Below are 14037 nucleotides of genomic sequence, written 5' to 3'. Positions count from 1 at the left end.
TAGCAACACAACATGACAACACAGCATGGTAGCAACACAACATGACAACACAGCATGGTAGCAACACAACATGACAACACAGCATGATAGCAACACAACATGACAACAACATGGTAGCAACACAACATGACAACACAGCATGGTAGCAACACAACATGACAACACAGCATGGTAGCAACATGACAACAACATGGTAGCACCACAAAACATGGTACAAACATGATTGGGCACAGACAACAGCACAAAGGGCAAGAAGGTAGAGACAACAATGCATCCGGTGGAGCAGTCCAACTGTCACTAAGAGTGTCCATGATTGAGTCTTTGAATGAAGAGATACAACTGTTCAGTGTTTTTGGCAGCTCGTTCCAGTCGCTAGCTGCAGAGAGCTGAAAAGAGGAGCAACGCAGGGATGTGTGTGCTTTGGGGACCAGAGGGCTGCAGTAGGTATCTCAGATAGGTGGGAGTTAGGCCTAAGAGGGTACATGCTTTGTCGTCTTCTTTGACGGACTGCGTGGTTTTACTCAGTTTCATTACATTCGCTGTAGACTACCACATGAATGCATAATATATAAACAACTTGCACGTCACATTTCAAAACAAGTACTTGCATGGTGGCTTCAATGACAGGTTTAGATACTCTGCGGTGCCTTGTTAGGTCGAGAGCTCAACTACGATATCCACAATCCCTTTCGCATCATACGCGGCAGGTTTTTCTCGGATCGGAGTAAGCTACAATTCAAAACGAGACGTCTCTGTTTATGTTCAACACACCTCCAACATATTATTCTGCTGTCCGCACGGAGCGAAGCATTAAAAAACAACATTTGGGGGAATGTAACTTTATACAGGAAGAAAGCTAACACGAAAGCGTCGTATGATTGGCCATTATGACTTTTTTTGTATCAAACATTGATATTTGTTGACAAATTGCCTTTGTTAGCTGGTAAACAAGCTAACTCAACGAACTTGGTCTGAAGCGGCGGGTGGTAGATGGTTGTCACCCGCTCACTGAGCGGTGTGTCTCGGCAGGAGGAGCGCATCGACTCCGCTGTAAGTAAAACTACCTAACAATAACCTTCCTCTCATTTACACAAGATAACTAACCATATTAGCTTGCCAATCAGTTGACAATCTCCTGTTTTCCTTTGTGAACCCGCTGGCTAGCTAACATAAGGGACAGTAGGCTAGCTAGCTAATATGATTGCTTGCTGGTGGAGAGATGTGCCAGGTAACGTTAACGTTACAGTAGCTGGTTATTCCTCTCAAAAACCTAGCTAACTAATAATGGTCATAATTTAGGCTATAACCAAATCTTCTCTTAACGTTAATCATAACTATTTATTTTTGGGTCATTGTAATGTATCCAAAGCTATTTAGTCATAAATCCTTACGTTTTTACGCATGGTGGTCCCGGGAATCGAACGCACTATTCCGGCTTTGTCTACCAACTGAGCTAACTAACAAACTAGGTTTTGCATGTCAAGTTGGAGTGGGATATCATTCCCTCGTTCAAGCATCTGATCTGTTGGCTAGCCCTGCTTCTGCCTTTGTTGGTCCGGTCTGGCGATGACTTGGATCCGCCTTTTTGACATCCATGTCCCGTTGTCGTATCAATCATTCGGTTCCCCCTTTCCAATTATCTTATCTCTTAGCTGATCAATAGCTCGAATGGTGATTTGACTTGCCACTCAGCTATTGTTTAGTTACAAACGTTGTCGTCATTGCATTGCCACGGGTAAACATGTTGTTTACAAACAGATTTTTGGTCAGAATATGTTTTGTTTTTAACCTTGTGGATGTACACACACACACACCACCACCACCACCATATGTTTTACTATCCTTGTGGGTACCTAGCCTTAACCTGACTCCTGAACTTAGCCCTAGTTGTAACCAAAACACAAAACCTAACCCCTAAACTTAAAATAGCGTTTGTCCTTCTGGGGATGTGGGAAATGTCCCCACTAGGGATAATGTGCCTTGTTTTACTATCCTAGTGGGGACTTGTTTTACTATCCCAGTGGGGACTTGTTTTACTATCCCAGTGGGGACTTTTGGGCATTTCCATTACCCTCAAGGATAGTAATACACACACCCCTTCCCACTCCAGAGGGTCTGGGGGGGGGTCTGTCCCACTCCAGAGGGTCTGGGGGGGGTCTGTCCCACTCCAGAGGGTCTGAAGGGGGGGGGTCTGTCCCACTCCAGAGGGTCTGGGGGGGGTCTGTCTTCTATTGAATCTGTAGGTCTGTAGGAACCCCCACCTATCCAGAGTGTCTGTAGGAACCCCCACCTATCCAGAGTGTCTGTAGGAACGCCCACCTATCCAGAGTGTCTGTAGGAACGCCCACCTATCCAGAGTGTCTGTAGGAACCCCCACCTATCCAGAGTGTCTGTAGGAACCCCCACCTATCCAGAGTGTCTGTAGGAACCCCCACCTATCCAGAGTGTCTGTAGGAACCCCCACCTATCCAGAGTGTCTGTAGGAACCCCCACCTATCCAGAGTGTCTGTAGGAACCCCCACCTATCCAGAGTGTCTGTAGGAACCCCCACCTATCCAGAGTGTCTGTAGGAACCCCCACCTATCCAGAGTGTCTGTAGGAACGCCCACCTATCCAGAGTGTCTGTAGGAACGCCCACCTATCCAGAGTGTCTGTAGGAACCCCCACCTATCCAGAGTGTCTGTAGGAACCCCCACCTATCCAGAGTGTCTGTAGGAACCCCCACCTATCCAGAGTGTCTGTAGGAACCCCCACCTATCCAGAGTGTCTGTAGGAACGCCCACCTATCCAGAGTGTCTGTAGGAACCCCCACCTATCCAGCAGGTCTTCTGTGTCTGTGTGTACGTGATGTGTGCTGTTCTCTGGAGCTGTTGCGTCATGAGGCTTGGTACTGTGTGTTTGTGTTAACACACTGTAGGCCTGTGTGTTTTGGCCTGTGTGTGTGCACTCTGTATGTGCCTGGACTCTGAATGGAATGCCTGGGTAGTTCCCCAGGTCATAACTGTGGGTGTGTACGTGTGTGTTTTTTTGCTTACGTTTGTGCATACTGTAAGCTTATGAGTCTGTACTCTGAATGACAGGCCTGGGTAAGTTCCCCGGGTCGTAACTGTGCGTGTATGAGGCTAGGGACATCTGAGCAGCTTAGGCTAGGCTGTAGGCTACACTCTGCAGTGTGTATGTGAAGCTTGGCACACTACTCTTCAGTTCAGCTTATTCGCTCCATTCAGTGTGCTGGGTTTGTGCATGTGAGATGGAGGATTACCAGGGTTTGTCATGGAAAGTGGGTCAGACAGTGGGTATGTTTTTACTGTCGTTTCTGTTAGTGGGGATAGAAAGACAAAGGCCTGGTAAAACATCATCAGACCTTTTTCCAAATTGCTGGGCGCAGATTGACTGTTGGTCTCTCTTTCTTAGTCTCTACACCTCGAGTCTATATCAGTCTCTGTCTCTCTCTACTTCTTCCCTTCTAATTCTTTAGGTATATTCCAAACAGTCCCTCACCCTCTCTGCTTCCCTCTTTCCCTTCTTCTCCATCTCTCTCGGTCTTAATTACGCACATGAGGTCATTCATACATGAAAGGACATACCTGCCAACACCTAAGCTGAAAGAAAATGTCAAATCTGGACACGGGGGCAGTTTGCTTCTGCACCTGACTGGAGAAACATTTAACAGGGAAAAAAACAACTAAGTCTGTTTGTGTTCTGAAGCTCTACCTTTTAGTCTAGCAGTTCACAACATTACAAATGCTGCTCCTGTGAAGTTTCCCCTGGGTTTTATATATATTATTTAACCTTTTATTTAACTAGGCAAGTCAGTTAAGAACATATACTTATTTACAGTGACGGCCTACACCGACCAAATCCGAACGGCGCTGGGCAAGTTGTGCGCTGCCCTATGGGACTCCCAACCACGGCCGGTTGTGATACAGCCTGGATTCGAACCAGGGTGTCCCTAGTGATGCCTCTAACACTGAGATGCAGTGTCTTAGCCGCTGCGCCACTCGGGCGCCCAAGGTACAGATCTAGGATCAGCTTTCCCTCCCCCAATGCTAACTAAAACCATTAGGGGGGATGCTAAACTGTCCCAAAATCAGCATTTAGGAACAACTTCACTCAACTCCAATAAGGTTAGCCTTACTGAAATTAAGTAGTTTGTATTGTGAACACAACATTTATGATGTTGTCTTTGACCCCTCAGATTTGGAAAGTGAAAAACAAAGAGCTGGGTGGTGGGAGTAGTAGTTAGGGTTAGAGAGGAGGGCTGGGAGTAGTAGTTAGGGTTAGAGAGGAGGGCTGGTAGTAGTAGTTAGGGTTAGAGAGGAGGGCTGGTAGTAGTAGTTAGGGTTAGAGAGGAGGGCTGGTAGTAGTAGTTAGGGTTAGAGAGGAGGGCTGGGAGTAGTAGTTAGGGTTAGAGAGGAGGGCTGGGAGTAGTAGTTGGGGTTAGAGAGGAGGGCTGGGAGTAGTAGTTAGGGTTAGAGAGGAGGGCTGGGAGTAGTAGTAGTTAGGGTTAGAGAGGAGGGCTGGGAGTAGTAGTAGTTGGGGTTAGAGAGGATGACTGGGAGTAGTAGTTGGGGTTAGAGAGGATGACTGGGAGTAGTAGTTGGGGTTAGAGAGGAGGGCTGGTAGAAGTAGTTAGGGTTAGAGAGGAGGGCTGGTCGTAGTTCTCTCCTTCCCATATCCCCCAGTCTCTCCTCCATCTCTCTCAGGGGCTGCTGCTGCCAGTACAGGCTGTGCTTTAGGCACAGATTTATGATCAGTCTGCCCCCATCAGGTCAGCCCCCCTCCCTGCTGTCTTCCTGTGCAAAGTGAGTCAAGTGAGCCACACTTTCCCCAAGCTGCTGGTCACTGGAACGGTTGGTTGGTTTCTGGGAAGGTCACACAGTGTGTTTTCTACTGGCAGGAAGTAGTACCTAGGCAGGGTGTGAGTGTGTCCATGTGGTTTTGAGTGCATGCGATGTGTGTGTGTGTGTGTGTGTGTGTGTGTGTGTGTGTGTTGTTTGTCGTCTGTCCGCTGTCGGACTGTGTTCACCTCAGTGAATTATTGATGAGCCTGTAACTTGAACGCCTCCCCTCCTCTCCATCTCCCAGTCTCTCCATCTGTCACCAGTAGCCTACATCCCAGTACTGCCTACTGGAGTCAGTACACCCCCCTCTCTCTCTCTCTCTCTCTCTCTAGGCCCCTCTCTCCCTTCCCCTGGGTGTGTTTGATGGGGATTACCTACCTAGTGACAATCATTTACTGTTAATGCGGCCACACACACACACACACACACACACACACACACACACACACACACACAGGGTGGTGGTAGGGTGGGGCTGTATAATCGGTGCCAGATGGCCTTTGAAGATGGAAGGTGGGGGTCTCTGTACCTAATTACATTGACCTACACTGCGTTGTGTAGTTTTCATGCGTTTCAGGTCCATTACAGCATGTGACTTGGCTGAGTGGATAGAAACATTGCTCTGAATACGAGTTCAGGTAGGCTACAGCCCACGTTTCCATTCTATGGAATACAGTGTCTAAGATTTAGTCAACCTCTGCCTTTGAGTTGTCCAAAGAAACATGTCTGCTATTGGAAGTATTTCTCCTGTTACTCTTATAGGCTATTGAAGAGGATTCTGGGAATGTTCAATAAATTCCCTGGTTTTCCAGAAATCCCGTTTCCGGATTTCCCTCTTATTCCCTTCCGATTCCGTGAATCTTCCAACAAGGATTTCTGGAAAACCAGGGAATTTATTGAAAGTACCATGAATTTTGCAACCCTAGTTTCAGATATCTGGAGTGTGTTTTATAAATGTCTGAAAGGCATTTGGGAACCAACCACTAGTGAAGTTCACCCCCTGTTCAGTGAATTAGACCTTGTGATAATGTCTAGGTCATTTGACTCCCTCCTCTGTGGTCAGTCTGTTACTGCTTGGCACTCAGCATTAAGGGGTGAAGGCCCTGTGATAGACTAGTTTCCTGTCCACGGGGTGTACTGAGGTGATAGACTAGTGTCCTGTCCAGGGGGTGTACTGAGGTGATAGACTAGTGTCCTGTCCAGGGGGTGTACTGAGGTGATAGACTAGTGTCCTGTCCAGGGGGTGTACTGAGGTGATAGACTAGTGTCCTGTCCAGGGGGTGTACTGAGGTGATAGACTAGTGTCCTGTCCAGGGGGTGTACTTGAACATCAAGCTGCCTCACTACAGGAACAGGAAATGGGCTCCGGATCGTACAAGCCAAGGCTCATGCAAGGCTACTTACTTACTGTGGTCAGTCAGTCCATTTCCCCCAATGGGCAAACGTCCAGTCATCCAGGACCTCAGCTGCCACGGATGACCCAGTTGTCGTGGGAATGGCACCGATTGGTTCCAGATTCTCTTGGCAAGCGGGTCCAGCTGGAGAATGGTTTATTTAACCAAGCTAATTTAATACTGAGGAGAAGTATTTCAACCTGCTCAGAAAGATGACAGATAGATGGGGGTTATCTCAAACACAACAACAACAACCAGCACTACATTGGTAGATCATAGATCCGAGGATGAGGAAGATTCTGGCAATCACACACACAGACAGACACAGAGATTGATTGAAAGCCTGAGAAATGTTTTAAATTGTGAAAAGCGTCATTCAATTTTCATACATTCACCAACATTCAGGAAACATTTTTTTTTAGGTCAGGTGCTTAGCAATGGTTACAATGGACCTGTTCTGATACATTTCCCTTAGACAAGTTGGTGGCTGTGTGGGAGAATGTTCTGAGTTGAGTTGGCCACGTCTACTGATGTTGAACCTTTTTAATTAGGTTAGTTTTGTTGAGATTAACATCTCTGTTTCCAGAGAGACCAGGATAGCAGCATCAGCACAGCAGTATCAGACAAACCACCACATGACATCAGCCAGAGGAAAATGACATACATTCAATAAACTGCATGTTCCCATGTCTGGAGGCGAACTACGCCATCTAGACTCGCCCACAACAATGCATCTCATCCTTTGTACTCACTGGGTGCCCACTGGTAGATTCCACTGTCTGTGTTGGTTAAAAGGGACACTTCACCACTTTTTCACCTCATCTTTACTATGCTGTCTTCAGCACCATACCAGTGTCTGTCTATTACGTAGGCCTACACGTAGGCTAGGCTATGTAACAAGAAGATTAGAACATAAAATGTATTGAGTGTTGTTCTTGTGAAGTTTGTAGTACTCCAGTCTTCTGACAGTTAGGCTGGTTTGTGCTCCAGTCTTCTGACAGTTAGGCTGGTTTGTATTCCAGTCTTCTGACAGTTAGGCTGGTTTGTGCTCCAGTCTTCTGACAGTTAGGCTGGTTTGTGCTCCAGTCTTCTGACAGTTAGGCTGGTTTGTAGTATTCCAGTCTTCTGACAGTTAGGCTGGTTTGTATTCCAGTCTTCTGACAGTTAGGCTGGTTTGTAGTATTCCAGTCTTCTGACAGTTAGGCTGGTTTGTGCTCCAGTCTTCTGACAGTTAGGCTGGTTTGTAGTATTCCAGTCTTCTGACAGTTAGGCTGGTTTGTGCTCCAGTCTTCTGACAGTTAGGCTGGTTTGTGCTCCAGTCTTCTGACAGTTAGGCTGGTTTGTATTCCAGTCTTCTGACAGTTAGGCTGGTTTGTAGTATTCCAGTCTTCTGACAGTTAGGCTGGTTTGTACTCCAGTCTTCTGACAGTTAGGCTGGTTTGTACTCCAGTCTTCTGACAGTTAGGCTGGTTTGTACTCCAGTCTTCTGACAGTTAGGCAGGTTTGTAGTATTCCAGTCTTCTGACAGTTAGGCTGGTTTGTGCTCCAGTCTTCTGACAGTTAGGCTGGTTTGTGCTCCAGTCTTCTGACAGTTAGGCTGGTTTGTATTCCAGTCTTCTGACAGTTAGGCTGGTTTGTAGTATTCCAGTCTTCTGACAGTTAGGCTGGTTTGTACTCCAGTCTTCTGACAGTTAGGCTGGTTTGTACTCCAGTCTTCTGACAGTTAGGCTGGTTTGTACTCCAGTCTTCTGACAGTTAGGCTGGTTTGTACTCCAGTCTTCTGACAGTTAGGCTGGTTTGTACTCCAGTCTTCTGACAGTTAGGCTGGTTTGTACTCCAGTCTTCTGACAGTTAGGCTGGTTTGTAGTATTCCAGTCTTCTGACAGTTAGGCTGGTTTGTAGTATTCCAGTCTTCTGACAGTTAGGCTGGTTTGTAGTATTCCAGTCTTCTGACAGTTTGGCTGGTTTATGTGCGCAAGTGTTAGAGGCTATCTAACTTCCTGTCTCATTAAATGGCGCCTGTATTCACTTCTTGTTTCGGATACTCAGGGGGACATCACACAGACAGGCACACACATACTCACCAAACAAAACAAAAAATCACTTCAACCAGTAAAATGGCTCTTTGGCTAGTTTTTGCTACAGCCTATATCAATGAGCGTTAGCATTCTAGCTAACAACTTCTGCACCCAAAACAGTTATTTTGCAAAAGATCACAACCGAATATAATCTTAGCGACTGTTCAAGCAAGAATCAAAACATCATTGTAAGCGTAAGTTATTTTGTTTAGCCTAAGATTGATGTTTTTATTATTTCTATGTTGAATGGGTGCAGAGTGCGATGGCTTCCTTACGTGTATCTGTGTGTAACGGCAGTGTGTCGTGTTCTGGAAAGTTGTCTATAGCCTGTTGTCCATCCTCTTTTTAAATAGTCAGCCAACATTGTTTTCAGCACTATTATTTCCCTGATTGATCAACACGTGTTTTCTCATGCTCTCTCTGTCTCTCTGAAGCAGTCATATAGTGAGCAATACGTTTCAACATCAAATTGCAATAAAATCGCAGTTTCGAATTGTATCGACGCCTCATTATGATGATATCACAGTGCCATCCGTTTTGTCACCAAAGCCCCATATACTACCCACCACTGTGACCTGTACGCTCTCGTTGGCTGGCCCTCGCTTCATACTCGTCGCCAAACCCACTGGCTCTAGGAGCTCAAACAACTACCTCTTCCCCTACTGTATTTATTTATTTAGCTCCTTTGCACCCCATTATTTTTCCTTTGCTCAATCTTCCACTGCAAATCTACCATTCCCGTGTTTTACTTGCTATATTGTATTTACTTTGCCACCATGGCCTTTTTTTTTTGCCTTTACCTCCCTTATCTCACCTCATTTGCTCACATTGTATACAGACTTATTTTTCTACTGTATTATTGACTGTATGTTTGTTTTACTCCATGTGTCACTCTGTGTTGTTGTTTGTGTCGAACTGCTTTGCTTTATCTTGGCCAGGTCGCAATTGTAAATGAGAACTTGTTCTCAACTTGCCAACCTGGTTAAATAAAGGTGATTTTTAAAAATATTTTGTATAATATGGTATCTTGAGGTCCCTAGCACACACTGGTGTTGGTGTATACCGGTCATTAAAAATATTCATGCGAGTAGACTGCTGATTGGCCATCTCATCCTCATCCTGACTGCATTCTATGAGGAAGTAGCAAGCATTTTTTAACGTTCTGTTTGAGATACAATTTGTGAGGTGGTTTTTTTTATGTGTTTGTTTGTTTTCTCCAATTTATGCTTTGGCCACCTGAGTATAGAATGAGTCAACAACATTATTTGGGTATGAGTTAACAGAATATTAACTTTTAAAAGTGAGATTGACCGGACAGGTACTTGTTTTGTCAACAGATATCTAATCACCCTGATGGCATCCTGACTAGAGGTCGACCGATTAATCGGAATAGCCGATTAATTAGAGACGATTTCAAGTTTTCATAACAATCGGAAATCGGTATTTTTGGGCGCCGATTTTTTTTATTTTTATATATATATTTTTTTATACCTTTATTTAACTTGGCAAGTCAGTTAAGAACACATTCTTACTTTCAATGACGGCCTAGAAACGGTGGGTTAACTGCCTTGTTCAGGGGTAGAACGACAGATTTTCACCATGTCAGCTCGGGGGGGATCTAATCTTGCAACCTTACAGTTAACTAGTCCAACGCAATAACTACCTGCCTCTCTCTCGTTGCACTCCCCAAGGAGACTGCCTGTTACGCAAATGCAGTAAGCCAAGTTAAGTTGCTAGCTAGCATTACACTTATTTTATAAAAAAACAATCAATCATAATCACTAGTTATCTACACATGGTTGATGATATTACTAGTTTATCTAGCGTGTCCCGCGTTGCATATAATCTGACTGAGCATACAAGTATCTAAGTATCTGACTGAGCAGTGGTAGGCAAAAGCAGGTGCGTAAACATTCATTCAAACAGCACTTTTGTGCGTTTTGCCAGCAGCTCTTCGTTGTGCGTCAAGCATTGCTCTGTTTGACTTCAAGCCTATCAACTCTTGAGATGAGGCTGGTGTAACCGAAGGGAAATGGCTAGCTAGTTGGCGCGCTAATAGCATTTCAAACGTCACTCGCTCTGAGCCTTGGGGTGGTTGTTTCCCTTGCTCTGCATGGGTAACGCTGCTTCGATGGTGGCTGTTGTCGTTGTGTTGCTGGTTCAAGCCCAGGGAGGAGCGAGGAGAGGGACGGAAGCTATACTATTACACTGGCAATACTAAAGTGCCTATAAGAACATCCAATAGTCAAAGGTATATTAAATACAAATGGTATAGAGGGAAATAGTCCTATAATTCCTATAATAACTTCAACCTAAAACTTCTTACCTGGGGAAATTGAAGACTCATGTTAAAAGGAACCACCATGTTCTGAGCAAGGAACTTAAATGTTAGCTTTTTTACATGGCACATATTGCACTTTTACTTTCTCCAATACTTTGTTTTTGCATTATTTAAACCAAATTGAGCATGTTTCATTATTTACCTGAGGCTAAATTGATTTTATTGATGTATTATATTAAGTTAAAATAAGTGTTCATTCAGTATTGTTGTAATTGTCATTATTACAAATGTTTTTTTTTAAATCGGCCGATTTAATCGGTATCGGCTTTTTTGGTCCTCCAATAATTGGTATCGGCGTTGAAAAATCATAATCGGTCGACCTCTAATCCTGACATGCAGTACTTTCAGGTTTCTCCGTTTTTCACCAGGTTGATTCACTCCCTCAGTTGGCTTCACCTGGTTAGCTAACCTGCAGAAAGAAAAAGGCTTTGAGCTCCCTCCCTACGTTCCCCAGCAACACGCATCCACATACGCACACAGAATACGCACGCTCAGGAACACATCAAACGCTCACAGGCAGTCCCCCCTCCTCTCGCCAGTTTTTTAATCTTTTACATCCAGAACGTCGGCCAGTAGAGGAGGGTTTAACGCCCCGAACGTCGGCCCGTAGAGGAGGGTTTAACGTCCCGAACGTCGGCCCGTAGAGGACGGTTTAACGTCCCGAACCTCGGCCCGTAGAGGACGGTTTAACGTCCCGAACCTCGGCCGTAGAGGAGGGTTTAACGCCCCGAACGTCGGTTTTAAACCTAAACAACATGACACTTTTGGCAACAGACTCTTCATAGTGATGTTGATTACCTTGATTACCTTGATGCTTCATGACCAATAACTCGCACTGTCCCAGCACTGGTAGGATCATTTGCTTGTGAATTTCCCCATCGTAAAGTTATCAGTGGATAGACGAGGCCTGTCTGTGGATGGGGCATGTGTACAGTACAGTAAGAATGTTGTGTTGAAGTGTTCCACAAACAGCCAAATCCCAGACCACACACACACACAACCCTCCGCCTCAGCTCTCAACCATTATTTTATTTAACCTTTATTTAATTAGGCAAGAACAAATTTGCAATTCTTATTTACAATGACGGTCTTCTGGGGAACAGTGGGTTAACTGCCTTGTTCAGGGGCAGAACGACAGATTTGAACCTTGTCAGCTCGGGGATTCGATCTAGCAACCGTTCGGTTACTGGCCCAACGCTCCAGAACCCCATCCCAGTCCAGTGCTCCAGAACCCCATCCCAGTCCAGTGCTCCAGAACCCCATCCCAGTCCAGTGCTCCAGAACCCCATCCCAGTCCAGAGTAAAAACATCCGTATGGAACATCACAGTCACATCCCCTCTCACTGTCTGGAACCTCCCAAATCCCAGGTAGCCTACACATCCACACATCCCTTCTCCCTGTCTGGAACACGATTTCCCTCCCAAATCCCAGGTAGCCTTCTCCCTGTCTGGAACACGATTTCCCTCCCAAATCCCAGGTAGCCTACACACATCCCTTCTCACTGTCTGGAACCTCCCAAATCCCAGGTAGCCTACACACATCCCTTCTCCCTGTCTGGAACACGATTTCCCTCCCAAATCCCAGGTAGCCTACACACATCCCTTCTCCCTGTCTGGAACACGATTTCCCTCCCAAATCCCAGGTAGCCTACACACATCCCTTCTCCCTGTCTGGAACACGATTTCCCTCCCAAATCCCAGGTAGCCTACACACATCCCTTCTCACTGTCTGGAACCTCCCAAATCCCAGGTAGCCTACACACATCCCTTCTCCCTGTCTGGAACACGATTTCCCTCCCAAATCCCAGGTAGCCTACACACATCCCTTCTCCCTGTCTGGAACACGATTTCCCTCCCAAATCCCAGGTAGCCTACACACATCCCTTCTCCCTGTCTGGAACACGATTTCCCTCCCAAATCCCAGGTAGCCTACACACATCCCTTCTCACTGTCTGGAATCTCCCAAATCCCAGGTAGCCTACACACATCCCTTATCCCTGTCTGGAACCTCCCAAATCCCAGGTAGCCTACACACATCCCTTCTCCCTGTCTGGAACACGATTTCCCTCCCAAATCCCAGGTGACTGAGATATGATTCCTCCTCTCTTCTCCTTCCCTCTCTTTTGATATTTTACACATCCCTGCTCATCGATTAGATGGGTTACACAGGAAGAATGAGGGAGGGAGGCAAAGACGGGGAGTCTGTGAGCGGCAGGGAAAGAGAGACTGTGAGAGGTATCGTTAGTGTGTGTTAGTGTCGATCTCCTTTCCCGAGAGTCCCCTCAGATCGATTACCTGGTCATCAGACTTGTAATCTTCAGCGTGTGCAAACCAATCCTCCTCCTCTGATCCCTCCATAAAACCAACACACTCAGGAGTCCAGACCGGACGCAGGGCGTAAGCAACAACCAACACACTCAGGAGACCAGACCGGACACAGAGCGTAAGCAACAACTAACACACTCAGACCGGACGCAGGGCGTAAGCAACAATCAACACACTCAGGAGACCAGACCGGACACAGGGCGTAAGCAACAACCAACACACTCAGGAGTCCAGACCGGACGCAGGGCGTAAGCAACAACCAACACACTCAGGAGTCCGGACCGGACGCAGGGCGTAAGCAACAACCAACACACTCAGGAGACCGGACCGGACGCAGGGCGTAAGCAACAACCAACACACTCAGGAGACCAGACCGGACGCAGGGCGTAAGCAACAACCAACACACTCAGACCGGACGCAGGGTGTAAGCAACAACCAACACACTCAGACCGGACGCAGGGCGTCAGCAACAACCAACACACTCAGACCGGACGCAGGGCGTAAGCAACAACCAACACACTCAGACCGGACGCAGGGCGTAAGCAACAACCAACACACTCAGACCGGACGCAGGGCGTAAGCAACAACCAACACACTCAGACCGGACGCAGGGTGTAAGCAACAACCAACACACTCAGACCGGACGCAGGGCGTCACTAACATCCAACACACTCAGGAGACCGGACCGGACGCAGGGCGTAAGCAACAACCAACACACTCAGACCGGACGCAGGGCGTCAGCAACAACCAACACACTCAGGAGTCCGGACCGGACGCAGGGCGTAAGCAACAACCAACACACTCAGGAGTCCAGACCGGACGCAGGGCGTAAGCAACAACCAACACACTCAGACCGGACGCAGGGCGTAAGCAACAACCAACACACTCAGACCGGACGCAGGGCGTAAGAAACAACCAACACACTCAGGAGTCCAGACCGGACGCAGGGCGTCAGCAACAACCAACACACTCAGGAGACCGGACCGGACGCAGGGCGTCAGCAACAACCAACACACTCAGACCGGACGCAGGGCGTCAGCAACAACCAACACACT

The 14037-nt window shown here is 46.8% G+C and overlaps 1 protein-coding gene across 1 annotated transcript in view; it reads left to right on the top strand.

The window, feature by feature from the left end:
- Positions 1–457: 457 nt before the first annotated feature.
- The window catches only part of LOC110531234 (E3 ubiquitin-protein ligase pellino homolog 1), a 52279-nt gene continuing 38699 nt past the window's right edge, over positions 458–14037 (top strand). Inside the window, exon 1 of the mRNA XM_036987774.1 lies at positions 458–1050. The gene's annotated coding sequence lies outside the window, so the exon portion shown is untranslated. The remainder of the gene's footprint in view (positions 1051–14037) is intronic.

Source organism: Oncorhynchus mykiss, chromosome 1 (genome assembly GCF_013265735.2).
Source record: "Oncorhynchus mykiss isolate Arlee chromosome 1, USDA_OmykA_1.1, whole genome shotgun sequence".
NCBI lineage: Eukaryota > Metazoa > Chordata > Actinopteri > Salmoniformes > Salmonidae > Oncorhynchus > Oncorhynchus mykiss.
This window is presented reverse-complemented; position numbering and strand designations above follow the sequence as displayed.